This window comes from Hyaena hyaena, unplaced genomic scaffold (assembly GCF_003009895.1).
Source record: "Hyaena hyaena isolate Hyena2069 unplaced genomic scaffold, ASM300989v1 scaffold_141, whole genome shotgun sequence".
Taxonomy (NCBI): Eukaryota; Metazoa; Chordata; class Mammalia; order Carnivora; family Hyaenidae; genus Hyaena; species Hyaena hyaena.
Genome location: NW_024080773.1, coordinates 2,297,351 through 2,312,522, shown reverse-complemented (window position 1 = coordinate 2,312,522; position 15,172 = coordinate 2,297,351). Strand labels below are relative to the sequence as shown.

The 15,172-nt window shown below is 44.6% G+C and overlaps 1 protein-coding gene across 2 annotated transcripts in view; it reads left to right on the top strand.

Moving 5' to 3' along the window:
• Nucleotides 1-15,172, top strand: part of SGMS1 (sphingomyelin synthase 1) — a 262,857-nt gene that overhangs the window by 105,171 nt on the left and 142,514 nt on the right. For both annotated transcript variants that reach the window (XM_039238521.1, XM_039238522.1), the window contains one exon: nucleotides 14,608-14,650. The gene's annotated coding sequence lies outside the window, so the exon portion shown is untranslated. The remainder of the gene's footprint in view (nucleotides 1-14,607; nucleotides 14,651-15,172) is intronic.

Here is a 15,172-nt window from a genome sequence, read left to right as displayed (position 1 = left end):
CCCTCTCTCTCCCTCTCCCCCTCTCTCCCTCTCTCCCCCTCTCTCCCCCTCTCTCTCCCTCTCTCCCCCTCTCTCCCCCTCTCCCCCTCTCGCCCTCTCTCCCCCTCTCGCCCTCTCTCCGCCTCTCTCCCCCCTCTGCCCTACCCCACTCACATGTGCGTGGCTGTGTGTGCGAGTACGTACTCTCTCTAAAGTTAAAAAAAAAATAGTATGCCTATAGAATATGAAATGTGGTTTTTTGAGAACGTACTTAGTGAAGAAGTTGATTCATTATTCAGGGAAGGTCATCAGATAATTCTCTTTTTTAAAGAGCATCTTTAATCTCACGGAGTTGATTTGGCATGAGATTTGGATCATGGTTGTAACCATCAACAAAATGAAATGGCACCCTGCTGAGTGGGAGAAGATATTTGTAAATCATACATTCAATAAGGGGTTAATAGGCAAACTATATAAAGAACTTACACAACTTAATGTCAAAAGATAAACAACCTGATTACAAAGTGAGTGGAGGACTTGAATAGACATTTTTCCCCCAAAGAAGACCTACAATGGCCAATAGACACATGAAAAGATGCTTAAAATCACCAGTCATCAAGGAAATGGAAATCAAAACAACGAGACATCACCTCGCACCTGTTAGAATGGCCAGTATCAAAAAGACAAATCTAACAAATGTCATTGAGGATGTAGAGAAAAGGGAACCCTTGTTACACTGTCCGTGGGAATGTAAATTGGCGCAAGGTTCTTCAAAAAATTAAAGCTAGAGCTACCATACTATGCAACGATTCCACTTCTGGGTATTTATCTGAAGAAAATGCAAACACCAGTTTGAAGAGATAGATGCACACCTTCTTTGCAGCATTATTTACAAGAGCCAAGTTATGGAAGCAGCCCAAGTGCCCATCAGTAAATGAATGGATAGAGAAGATGTGGTGTGTATGTGTGTATGCATGAGTGCATGTGTGTGCGCATGCACGCACGTGCGCACACACACACAGGAATATTATTCAGCCACAAAAAAGAAAAAAAGAGAAATCTTGTCATTTGTTTACAATGTGGATAGACCTGGAGAGTATGATGCTAAATGAAATAAGTCAAAGACAGACACTGTATGATTTCACTTATAGGTGGAATCTAAAACACAAGACGGCAAAGAAACAATAAAATGGAAACAGACCCCTCAATGGAAGAAATAAATTGTTGATTACCAGCAGGGGAGGGGCTTGAGGGGATGGGAGAAATGGGTGAAGGGGATTAAGAGGTACAAACTTCCAGATATAAATTAAGTCATGGGGTGTAATGTACAGTGTAGAGAATGTAGTCAATAATATTTTAATAACTTTGTATGATGACAGATGGTAACTAAATTTATTGTGGGAATCGTTTCATAATATATAAAAATGTTGAATCACTATGATATACACCTGAAACGAATAGGAGAGTGTATGTCACTTATACTTCAATAAAAGAAAAAGCAGCAAAAGAATTGGCCTGTGGTTAATCAGTGAAGCCGCAGAACCTGAGGAAACTGATAAATCTAGAAATGCCTTTTGAGGAGTGACGGGAAGGAATCTGCAGGTATTGCAGTCTGTCTTCTCCAGATGCCCTTACACGAACTTGGAGGTGTTGAGGGATATGCGTCTATTACTGACTGTGGGAGAGATAAGTTGATTGAAACTGTTGATAGTGACCTTTCATCACTAATTCATAAATTGCAGGGGCGCCTGGGTGGCTCAGTCGGTTAAGCGTCGGACTTTGGCTCAGCTCACGATCTCACCATTCGTGGATTTGAGCCCCACATCGGGCTCTGTGCTGACAGGCAGCTCAGAGCCTAGAGCCTGTTTCAGATTCTGTGTCTCCTTCTCTCTCTGACCCTCCCCTGCTCATTCTGTCTCTCTCTCTCTCTCAGAAATAAACAAAACATTAAAATAAATTGCAGAGGTTGTTTTGAAATCCCCCAAATCATAGTAACAGGACAGTAATCTTCCCCTCCACCTCTTCATGGCGACTGGGGAGTGTGACCTGGAAAAACTCTGAATCAGTAATTCCCTTTGGAGGCATTTTGAATGACTGAGAGCTATTTTATGGCTGTCTTTCATTAGGGAAAGACTGCTGATTCAAAAGCTTGGCATTAGAGAACTCTTAAAAAATTAACAAAACAACAGATTTAGGGTATCTCCTGGCTGAGGTGGTTCATCCTTATAATGCGTGCATATTTATTTCCACCTGTAGTAATGACATATTATGGTTATAGATATTATTAATGATGACTTGGACTCACAAAGATCGTGTGAAACTTGGCTGGGTTGATGGTTGTTGTTTAAAAAAATCAGGAAATAACCCAAGAAGTATATTTAAAGAAGGTGTTTAGGATACAGTGTGAAATGAAAACAAGTTACAAAATGATATGCATATTATGTCCTGCATTTGGTAAAACCAACCCTGTTTTCTAAAATATGCGTAACTGTTACAAGAAAATAAATGTGGGGGTTCCTGGGTGACTTAGTAGGTTGAGGGCCAACTCTTGATTTCAGCTCAGGTCGTGATCCCAGGGTCTTGGAGTTGAGCCCTGTGTCGGGCTCTGCACTGGGCAGGTTACCTACTTCAGATTCTCACTCTCTCTCCCTGTGCTCCCCTCTCTGCTCTCTCTCAAACAAACAAATAAATAAAGTTAAAAAAATAAATGTTATTAGAAGTTGGGGGAAAACTTGAATTCTCCACAAAGCAGTGAATTGACCACCTCTCCAAATGAGGGGGGGGGGAAGATGTTAAAAAATATTTTAATAGTGGAAACATGTTTATATATTATGACATGACGATTATGAAACTGAGCCTATCATCCTAAACTTATAAAATGAATGAATTTATGAAATAAGTATATAATATATATAAAGTATATAAAATGTACAAACATATGCAAGAAATATACAAGAATTACACAGAAAGGTAAAAAGTTTTGATTTCACACTATATATACTAGTGAATCAAACAAAGATTCCTGTCCTGCAGAAGGACTGGAAAAATTTCAAAGTGGTTAAATGCTTCTGATTGAGGACTAAGATTATTGGCCATTTTTCTTGGACTAAGATTATTGGCCATTTTTCTTGTCTGTGCATGTTTTTATTTTCTCCTATCATTCCAAGAACATCTAGCATTTTTTCAAATGGGGAGAGTAGGAAAACTGTAATATCTTACAGATTTTCACTTACTAAAAGAGGAAAAATTCAGCCCAGAAAAATTACTTTTCTTTTATCAGGACAGTGAAATCTTATTCTTTTGTTTGATAACTGAGCCATTTGAGGATTTTTGTTTTAACCCGGGCCTTCTAAGGAAGAAGATGCTTTGTAGCCTCTGGTTGTTAGTACTTGAATGATACATACTTAAAGTTTTTTTAATGTTTGTTTATTTTTGAGAGACAGAGAAAGACAGAGTGCGAGTAGGGGAGGGGTAGAGAGAGAGAGGGAGACACAGAGTCTGAAACAGGCTCCGGGCTCTCAGCTGTCAGCATAGAGCCCGATACGGGGCTCGAACCCATGAACTGCAAGATCATAACCTGAGCTGAAGTCGGATGCTTCACCTACTGTGCCACCCAGGTGCTCCTAAATGATACAAACTTAAGACATCAGTGGCTGGCCTGGGTGGACACCTAGCTCGGGGCTGAGGAATACATACACTCAGTGGAAGAAACTCAAGAGCCAAGCTAAGTGAATCGTTTTCACTTGGATATGAATTCCTGGGGACTAGTCTTTGGAGTTCTGAGAAGCAAGAGATGGTACATTACTGCAGTCTTTTCGTGGAGACTCCCAGTGCTCATTAGCATTTTCAAGATTCCAAGAAATTCTGGAGCAAAGAGACAAAGGTCACTGCCTCCACAGAAGGATTTTTATTGCAATTCCGCTGACATCCCCAGAGTGGAGAGCTGGGCAGATGCGTCCTGGAAGGGAAGAGTAGGCACTGAAGAGGAGAAGGAGATTGTCCTTGCCAAGGGGGTACCAGCACAGATCTGGGAGTGACATGAAACTTCTGAGTTCTCTAAACCTAAGGGTGTGGTTCCACGTGGCCAGGTTTACATGTGCACATAGCTTTACATGGTTTCCTGAACACGGTGTGGTTACCTTGAAAAGTGTGTTTAAATCACATTGTGGAAATTGCATAAATAAATTTCCTATTTTAAGTCTTAGTAGGAGACTTGTGACTTGCAGGCATCTTTGTGATTTCTACTGTGTAAATACTTACTGTAATGTATTTTCATATATCAGGTTTATTTATATTGAGAAACTATTGAGTTTTGGTTGATGGGTTTTCATACAAGATTTAGAAAAATGAATGGTAGAATTAAGCTTCTTCTCACTGTTTCTATAAAGTGGAATGATTTGGCCCTGTTTCCTGCTTGATGTCTGGAGTTCCTGTTTAAAGAAGTCATTTGAAGTGATGGGTAAAGAACCCCAGACCCTTGTTTTGAGGAGTTTAAAGGTTCTGAGAATTTAAAAACTCCTGCCTACATGTGTGTGTTTTGCTTTGCTAATTTTGCTGTGTAGCTTTTTAGCTCGGAAAATTTAAGCACAATGGCAACAGATTAGAACCAAGATTTTTTGTTTTTTTCTGAATAAATGGTGTTGCTTCGCTTCCTAGGTTGTGTTCTCTACTTGTCTTCATTGCATAGCTCTGACTATACTTTTAGCTATGGTTTTAAACACACACACACACACACCTCATCTACTATATGCATTTACTTGGAATCTGTTTATATCTTTTAAGAAGAAGATGCATGATACACATCTATATAACTGAAGTTCAAGGCTTTGCATTAGTTGTCACATACTGAAGTATCGGGAGTGAGATTTCTGTGATGGCCTTGACGTTTGTATATTACCACCTGTATCATTTTGAGTTGTAAGGATCTTGTTCCCAAATAGCATGGACCAGTTAATTCACAGCCTAGTGGGTTGCACTGTTACCAGTTGCTGTGAATACTTTTCTAGAGATTTATAATGGCGCGATTTTTAAAATGGATCATTGCTGCTAAAGAATAATTTTCAAAAAGTTAAAAATGTGTTTCATGTAGTTAGTAAATGAACATATGTCATTGTTTTTTTAAAAAAAATTTTTAAATGTTTTTATTAAATAGAAAATAAGAGATAGACCATGCTAGTGGGGGAGGGGCAGAGAGAGAAGGAGACACAGGCTCCTGGCTCTGAGCTGTCAGCACAGAGACCAACACGGGGCTCAAACCCATGGACTGTGAGATCATGACCTGAGCTGAAGTCTAACGCTTAACCGACTGAGCCACCCCATGCGCCCCTGTCATCAGTTTTATTTTATTCCGTGAGGAAATTAAAAGAAAATTTGAGAAACTGGAAAAAAGGAATTACTGAAACGATTTTATTAATGGATAAGGATAACAAAATTAGTTAGAAAAACAGTACAATGTGCAGTTTTGGGCTACCCTTTCTTCTAGGCAGGAATCAGACCTTATTTGCACTGCTGTAGATCAGATTATTTGGAACCCCTGACAGCTGCACGGTGTGTGACATAGACAGTCGGTCAAAGGCGTGTGCCCTGTTGGCTCGGAGGGCCCTCGGCAGGCCCGCTGGGTGATGTCTGGCATGCCATTGAAGGGACACAGAAGGATTTATTTTGCTCCTTTCAAAGTCTTGAACAGTTTTTCTGACATTTTTTAAAAAGTTTATTCATTTTAAGAGAGAGAGAAAGACAGAGCGCAAGTGGCCAGTGGGGACAGAGAGAGGAGGAGAGAGAGAATCCCAAGCAGACTCTCATTGTCAGCACAGAGCCCAGTGTGGGGCTGGCCAAGGGGCTCGACCTCAGGAACCATGAGATGATGACCCAGGTGGAAACCAAGAGTCAAATGCTTAATCGCTTGAGTCATCCAGGATCCCCTTTCTGACATCATTTAAAAAATACTTTTTGATCAGTTTCATTGGTTGAATGCTTATGTTTTAGACCCTGAGACAAAGCTCTTCTAATTTGTTAAGACCTGTGTGGCAAGAATCTCTAAGATAGATTTTGGATTTCCAGTGTCTGGTTTTGTTACCATTAACCCCTACCCCCACCCCACCCAAGTGGAATATTGAAAATATGGTTAAGGTGGTAGCACTATTTCTCATCTAAATATTTTGCCCAATGACTAAGCAAATAGTACTCTTTTCTCTGCTTCTTAGTTTCTTTAAGGGAGAAGTGGGGCATTGTAGCACTGTGTATTTATTGTAAATGAAAAATAGAGCAACTGAAAACAGCATGAAAAATTCCAATACTTTTTGTACCAACGGCCAAAATGGGACAGCCTGGAAGTGGAACATTTTAGGAACTTTTATAGGAAAAAATTATGCATGTAATGGGATCAGAATTCATCATTTGACAGCCCAGGTAATCGAGAACATTTTCGTCATTGCCCCAGAAGCCCCATGAGGAGTCATCCTTAGTCTGAAGGGGGCGTGGCAACCGGCCAGGTGCCCCCTCTGTGCTCAGGGCGCATGCACAGACAGGAACACAGAGACCTTCCGAAGAACTGGCCTCATTTTCTAGCTGCGGAACCTTTGTCCAGAGGAGAGAGAAGCCACGCTTCCTGAAGAACATGGCCCTGACTTCTTACCAAGTGATGTGAGCTGGGTCACTCACTTGGTTAAACATCCACTCTTGATTTCAGTTCAGGTCCTGATCTCAGGGTTGGTGGGATCAAGCCCCGGGTGGGGCTCTGCACCGATGGTGCACAGCCTGGTTGGGATTCTCTCTCTGCCCCTCCCCTGCTTGTGCTCCATGGTAGGTCCCCACAGAAAGATTCATGGTAGGTTGCTGCCCAGAGCTCCCTCTTGGGGAAAACTGAGTGGGGCTCACTCAGGGAAGGTACTGGAAAGGGTGATGTGGGCGTAGCTCCTTGAGTCTGGGGCCCTCCTGACCTTTCACCCCCACCCCTGCAGGCAGCCTCCAGGAGGGCTTCCGCAGTCCTGATTTTGAGGCGGAGAATATGATTGGTGGCCCTGTCATCGTAGGTCCCTGGCCTGCCAGTGAATGGCTCCCTCTGGTCAGGTGTTCCTGCAGGGGAAGTGGGCTGTGGCTGTGTGTCTGACGCTGTGTCACCTGGTGGAGCCCCCCGGAAGTAGGGGGCTGGGCAGGTGCTGACATATGTCTGCTTACGTCAGGTGTGAGTAAGGCCAAGAAGCGTGTCCAGTGATCTGCTTGGAACTGGGTGTAATAATTCAATCTGTTTCTCTTTCAGAGTAAATTTGGGATGTCTTTTTGGACCGTCTTCTATTCTTCCTAGCTAAATGTTTCTTCTTTTAGGAATGGGAAAGACCGCTTTTGTGACTGGCAGAGTATATCGTGGTAGTTTGGTTTGCCATTTCATGCTGAATTTTCTCTGGAAGCCCTAATGTGACTTCAAAGTACTTAAAAAGGAAATTAGAAAGTTCTCATTGTCCTGAGGTCCTTTCATTTTCATTAAATATTTATTCTTCCCAATATCTAAAAAGAAATAAGCTTCAAAAGGCAAGGCATTTGGATTCGTTTTTAACGTACATCTGTGGGACTGCTGACGTGCGGGCCCTGTGCTTGGGACGCAGATGCTGGGGGCCTTCCGCAGACATGGGGTGGCCCGCGGGACCAGCTGGGAGCATCCGTGACGTGCAGGAGGAGGACGAAAATCATCTTGGAGCCTGGAGGGAGAGAGAGCGGGGTTTACCAGAGGTATAGAGAGGGCAGGTACGGACCGAGCACCCGGGAGACTCAGAAAGGAGTAGGGGCCCATCTTTGTTTGGGTTGTGGTGTACGCGTCCCCTCAGGCATCTGGGAACCGGTCAGAACAACGTGGAGGGCCCACGTGTTACTCCTGGGGGCCAGCGGGTCCCTGTGGGGATGTCCAGCTCCGTGGTCTGGAATTCCCATATGGTGGCTTCTCTCCTGGTCCTTCCTGAGATGTTATCTATTATACAGCAGCCAATGACTCCGTGTCCCTTACGGGGAGGACACTTGCTCTTTGCGCTATGCAGCGTGTGTAATGTGGGGGTGCTGGTCCTGACAGGAATGCAGGGAAAAGGAGCAAAAAGGAGGCTTTAATGGGGCCCTTCGGTTTCCCTATCTCAGTATGATAAAACGGATGCTTATGAGACTCTCAGACTCGTTGGGGAGATAGTGTTCCAAATGGACACTACGTGGGACTACAGTAGATGAGAAAGCCCTTAGATAGTATTGCAGAAGGATTGTAACTTCTGGGCTCCGTTGGGTGTCAGACTCTTCATGGTTTGTGGGATTGAGCCCCGGAGTCTGGCTCTGCATTGCCAGCATGGAGCCTGCTTGGGATTCTCTCTCTCTCTCTCTCTCTCTCTCTCTCTCTGTCCCTTTCCCATACGATCTCTCCCTCTCAAAATAAATATCTAAAAAAAAAAAGGATTATAGCTTTTGATCCTTCTGTAATTAAACCTTTTTTTTTTGATAGTGACATAAGACTGTGTAAAGATGACTTTAATGAAAGGTAAATTATAACAGTGTGAGGTGAAAGTAAGTACCAATCCAGAATGTATTGGGTGTGCATGTGGTATTTTGAGAAAGGTGTTTTTGTTAAGTAAAAGAAAGGCCATGTGGAAAACTCCTCTATTATTGTAAGCACATTTGTGTCTGTTGTTCTGGAGAAGCCTGTGATGGGCAGGACTGGCAGCGAGGGAGCAGGGGTGGGGAGGACCTTACAGAGACCCACAGCATCACCCAGCTCACAGTGAATAGATGTTTTGATGGTGGATAATACTCCAGTTTTGAAAATGATGACTAAGTGTGGAGAGTAAAGGTGGGCAAACTGCCCAGAGAAGTTTGATTTGCTAGAACGGGTAGAGGAAAACCTGGTGGGATTTTGTGGGTGATTACCCATGTCTCCCCTGGGTACTGAGAGCGGGAGAAGCACAGAGGACGGGTGGCTCTTGCCTGCAGGGAGCTGTAATTATTATTGTTGTTACTTTTAAGGTTTATTTTTGACAGAGAGCATGGGAGGGGCAGAGAGAGACACACACAAAATCGAAAGCAGGCTTCAGACTCTGAGCTGTCAGCACAGAACCCCACGCGGGGCTCCAACTCACGAACTGTGAGATTATGACCTGAGCCGAAGTCAGATGCCCAACTGACTGCACCACCCAGGCGCCCCTTATGTTTTTTAATGCTTATTTATTTTAGATTAATGCTTATTTATTTGGGGGAGAGAGAAAGAGGAGAGAGAAAGCATGAGCAGGGGAGGGACAGAGAGAGACACACACAGAATCCAAAGCAGGCTCCAGGCTCTGAGCTGTCAGCACAGAGCCTGACATGGGACTTGAACTCACTAACCGTGATATCGTGATCTGAGCCAAAGTTGGACACTCAACAGACTGAGCCACCCAGGTGCCCTAGGGAGCTGTAATTAATAACACTTGAGGAAGGTTATATTGGCTCATCCATGGATAGAGTGTTGGTAAGAACCAAACTCTGCTGCAGTAAAATGGGGGGTGAGGGGGGGGACATTGTGGACAGGGCCCTGGACACCAGCCCTGCAATGGTAGAAAGTCCCTCAGTTTGTGAATGCACTGGCACAAGTTGTCAGCCCCTGAGACTCTTCTGGGCAGCTTTCGAAAGGGAAAATGGATATAGATTTTATATTGGGGCTATCTGAGGATTTAAGTAGAAAAAAGAAATACCTTTGTTTGCAAGACCCTTTTCTGGGTCCCTCACGCCCTCCTTCCTGTAGGTAGGAAAGGACGAGACATTGGCCAGTCTCATGGCTGGTTTCCAGGATAAGAATGAGATCCGCGACATGTCCAGGAATGGCGCCTGGCCCCTGGCAGGGAAGCACTTGGATTCTTCCATGTCATTTACCTCCCTGGCCTCCCCGGCCACCCAGAAATGCCAGTACTGGTTTGGGTTTTCCTTCTGGCCAGACTGTGAGCTCCTTCAGGGAAGCCTCTCTCACATCTCTGTGTGCTCCCAGGCAATAAATCCTTGCGGAAGGAAGGGTGAGGTGCCTTTTCTTTCCTCCTCCTTCTGAGGAAGGCACTGGCCCCCTCTTGGGGAAAGGGCAGAGGGGTGGCGGTGGGCATGAGGTCACACTCAGGTCTTCAGGGATTAGCCTATAGGCAGTCACCATTCATTCCTCTCACAGCAGCTTTCACTCTATCACCTTTGGGAATGACTAGCACCTTGTATTTCTCTGAAAATGTCTGCCTCCCTCTCGTTAAATGCTCCCCTTCTGCACCCACATTTTAGTGTGTAAACCTGTCCTTTCCTTCCGGATGAACCTGTTCCTTCAAACTCCTCTATTCAAATGCACCTTCCAGAAGCGGAGGATGAGGTAAGCCCTTTGAGAGGCAGGGTAGTGAATGGGTGAATTTTTTTTTTTTTTTATAGTTTATATTTTCTTTTACACCCTGGCAAGCAGCTCAGAGAAGGAGCTGGGACTTCCCAAGAGAATCATGATGACCTGCACGTTGAAGGAGGGTTGGAGGAGGAGGGCTGGGAGGAGACATTCAGTTTGCCCTTGATGCTAAGTCTTTAAATCTGGAAGCGGTAGGAATGCTGTGCCGTGAGGAGCGGGTGAAGGCTTTCCTGGAGTGTAATCTGTGTCGTTCTCCCTGGTAAAGAAGGTGATGCCAGCCGCCAGCAGAAGGGAGCCTGGCGGTGTCCATAGGGGCACATTGCACCGTCCAGTCACCGTGAGCTTGACGCAGTGCCTGGGGCCTGGCAACCCGCCCTTGAATCCTTCCCCCACGAGAGACTGCAAAGGTTCTTCTCCAAGCAGAGGACAGAAAGAATCCGTCCAATCAAACTGTGTTTGTTGAGAGTTAGATGCTAGAAGAAGGCACTGACTCTGCACTTGAGGTTATATAGCCTCAATGTGATGTGCGTATGTTGTCGATGAGTGAGAATGAGGAAAATGTCTGCTTCTTACTATCCTCATGAAGTGTAATTTTAATAGAAAAACGTAATAAAACAAAAATATAGGGGTGCCTGGGTGGCTCAGTCGGTTAAGCGTCCGATTTCGGCTCAGGTCATGATCTCACGGTTTATGGGTTTGAGCCCCGTATCGGGCTCTGTGCTGACAGCTCAGAGCCTGGAGCCTGTTTCAGATTCTATATCTCCCTCTCTCTCTCTGCCCCTCCCCAGCTCACGCTGTCTCTCTCTCTCTCTCTCTCTCTCTCTCAGAAATAAATAAAACATTAAAAATTTTTAAACAAAAATAAAAATATAACTAAATTAATCTGGTGGTCTTAGGGTCTCTCCATATCATTCGTGTCTAATCACACGTTGTCTTGCCCTGTGAGAAAAAAAACAACTGCATTGTATGTAGTTACAGAGTTTGGGACCAAGTTGCCTGCATCCAAGCGTGTCCGCTGCGTTTCCGTGTCTCATGTCCGTGGGGACAGTGGCAGCTTGGTTTCAGTACTGTTGTCCTGCAGGCTGCCTCCCCCTTGCCATCTGTCAGGCTGGCCCCCGAGATGAACCCCCCCCCAACAATCAAGGAGGAAGTAGTAAGCTCCAGAAGGACTGGCTGTACAAATACAAATTTGTATTAGTACAAATTTGTATAGTGGGAGTTCGCCATGCCTTGCTAGGTTTTGTAAACTTGAGTCTTGTCCTTCCTCAGCCTTGCTTCTTCGACTTGTTCCTCCCTCCCCTTCGAGCCCACAGCCCCACTGCGGGTTTTCTTGCGAGGAAGTCAGCAGCACTGGACACTTAGCAGGCCGAGCATGGCTGCACAGAATTTCTGTGCATAAGGGAAGGGTACCTCCTTCTGTCCTCTCTCCTCTGCGTGCCACTGGGCTAACTCCTGCGAAGATTCTGGTCTTCCCATACTCAGTCGCCACTGAAAGTTCAGAGCCACCACAGCCTTATCAGTGTCATTTGGATAACTTGTCCCCCTGGACGCTTTACTCTGAAAGGTGAGCACACTTCCCTGGCTTATACGCAAGTCCAGAAGGAACTTCCTCTTAGTTCCTAAACCGCAGGTGTCCGCTGTGGACTCAGACCTCAGCATGTGCTGAGCCCTGCCTGCGCAAGATCCCGCACCCCGCCCGTCCCCGGGGAGCTCTCCGCCGCTTGCACTGTTCTCTCCTCTATAAAAAGAGTCTTTCCAGATCTATTTCTGTTTCTCTTCTCCAGCCTCTCGCTATCAACACATTAGACCATCTCACGGGGGAAGGTGTGCCAGTACCCTTTACTCAGGACGAATCAAAAGCAATTTGAAACCAGGAGCTTGTGAAAGGATCATGAAATGATTTTGAAGTGGAAAAGCAGGTTGGGTGCTTTCATCGCGGAGCCAGGACTGCCTTGTGTGTCTGGCGTCCCGTAGGCCTGACGGGAACCCTTTCCTACTTCCTCACAGCGCGACCTTGAACGAGTTTGCAGCCTTGGACAAGTTACTTAATTGCTTGGGGCCCAGGGTCTGCATCTGATCCACTGGGGATCCTCAAGCCTCCCCCTTCCCCGAGCAGGGTTCTCATTGGATTAAATGTGAAGGCATCAAATTAAATTGCACATCACGTCTGACAGTCATAGTTACTGCCATTACATTATTTTGCGTTTACCAGGGAGGATGCAGGAATGTGTTTTTAGCGACATGCCTTTTGGTGAGTCCCTCGCATACAGTCTTCTATCCACTCTTTTTGGATATTTTATTTCTTGTCCCTCTTCAAGTAGCAGAATTGGAAGTTGTGGCTTTGAACCGTGTTCCCTGCTTTTTAAAAGTACTTACGATTGAATTAAATATTCATGCCGTTAGGGCAGGTCGTTTGCATGCAACATTATCAGATGCTCCTCGAAAATTGTCTCGTGGCAACTTGTCTCTGCATCTGTGACTTTTTTTAACGGACATCGTGTTCCTTTGATTCCCCCGCTGCAGTGGGAAAAGTTCACAGAGCATGAAACAAATTAACATGACAGAAAATTACCCCTCGTGAAGTGTACGGGCTCCTTTTGAAACATCTCCTTTGAGGTACAGAAAGATAAGCAGGCCTCCTTCGCAAATGATGGAACTATTCAACTTTCCGGTACTTCAGGGGACTTCCAGGGACCCCCAGTTACTCGGTTCTTTTCCTGTAAATGATTCATGAGCAGGAGCCTCACGATACATTCTGTATCTAGTGAGAATGGCCTCTTTTCTGTGAACATTTTCCTTTTGGTGTTTTGGTGTCTCTTAGCCTGTGTGGAAGGTGTCATGGGGAATGGCTTGGCCTCACCCAAGTGTGTGGGTTGGGGCGTCACACTTACCTGCTGTGAGACCCAGTGTCCTCCTCTGTCTGCAGGCTTCGTAGCAAGTGGAAGATCTAAAGAGATGTGCATCAGTACCTTACCCTAGCTTCCATCACAAACTAGAAGCTATTACTTGTATTTTTATAGGTGTCTTCGCAGCTCTAAAAGGAGGTCCCGGGGCGCCTGGGGGCTCAGTCAGTTAGGCATTCGACTGCGGCTCAGGTCATGATCTCTCAGTTCGTGAGTTCAAGCCCTGCGTCAGGCTCTGTGCTGACAGCTCAGAGCCTGGAACCTGCTTCAGGTTCTGTGTCTCCCTCTCTCTGTGCCCCTCCCCTGCTCATTGTCTGTCTGTCTCTCTCTCAAAAAAATAAACATTAAGAAAAAGGTCCAACCCCCCTGCCCCCTTTCTTCACGTCCCCCCTAGCAGGACATCTGTCTTGCACAGTAGGAAGGCCCTTCCCCTTCTATTGATATCATGCAGCAGCTTCTCTGCCCTACAGTGTCTGGGGAGCTGGCAACCACCCCACCAGCCAAAACACCGTCCTCAGACCTGTCACCATCTTCCCGAGACCCTGTCTCCTTGTAGTCACTGACTTCTGGTCTCTCTCTTCCTGAAGCATTTTATTTTGGTACAGGTACAGGGATTCATGGATTCCCAGACAGCTGCCTGGAAAATAGTACCTTGTCCCACAGGCGAAACTAACGTGTGGTATTTGAAGTCAGGGCAGGGGTGACCTAGGGGAGAGTGGTCTGCGGGCACCATAATTCACATATGAATTGGAAGGGTGATATTTCCATTCTGGGTTGAGAAAGTCTTTAATGAAATTAAATGAGGAAGCAAGTCTAAGGCTTTAAGCGGATGTGGTTGGAAGACTACTTATTAGCTGTTTGCTCATACACATTGGTGCATATACGGCCTGTGGACGTTCCACTTACCCTGCTACTGATTGCGTTTGGTGAAAATGAAAATTTAAACATGTCGCCACCCTTTTATCCTATAGTCATACTTCTCATACTTTGAAAAATGCTTTCTTGCGTTATCCTTCTCTGTGTCATCAATTAGCAATTATCTGCCTGACTAGAGAAGAGATCATTTATAAAAGTGTATGATTTTAAAACTCCTGCTATACCATTAGGTGTGCTTGGGGCACAAATTTTTATTAGCATTGGGGTTACTTGCTTGCTTCTGTTAGGCTTTGCATAATAAAATTCATTCTATTGTATGACAGCCGGGAATTAGCTGGGAAGTGGGGAAGAATGAGTTTTTCTATGGATAGAGAACAAGCAGCAAGTAATAGGTACCCTGGATTTTAGGGGTTTTTTTTTCCTTTGAAGCAGTTTAGTTCCCAAAGAAGGCATTTTAATTTGCTTCTTATTTTCTCGTAGATTGGAAGGAAGAGTGATGCAGAAATATACCAACATGATTCAGGTAAATGGATTTTTAATTTCTTTATGTACCATTTATGCTTGGTTTATATTTCCCATGTTTTCCCACTGAGAAGAACTAAAAAAACAACTTTTGTGGTCAGCTTGATACAGTGAATGTTTTGGGTACATAGAGGTAATAGTCAAATGCATATTTATACTATTTAATTAATTTAGTTACACATGTATATTTAACAATGTGTATCTATGTCAAATAGTATTAGAACTAATATTTTTTTCCTACCTCAGAGTAACTTTCATCCAGCTCTTTCCACACACATTTGTTGTCACTGTCTCTGTCATAAACCACATTTTTGAAGCATCCAGAACCATTTTCCAGAACAGGCTACCATTTACTTGTTTGCAATGCAGTATATGTGGAATCCCTGTGCGTGATGCTATAATTGGAAGTTTTACTCCAAGGTAAGTAACCCTTTGCCCAATGTAAGGACAGTTACTGTTTCCATTCTTTCTGTGTCGATGAACATTGGTGATCTCCACTATGTAATGGTGTATGGGTTTGCTC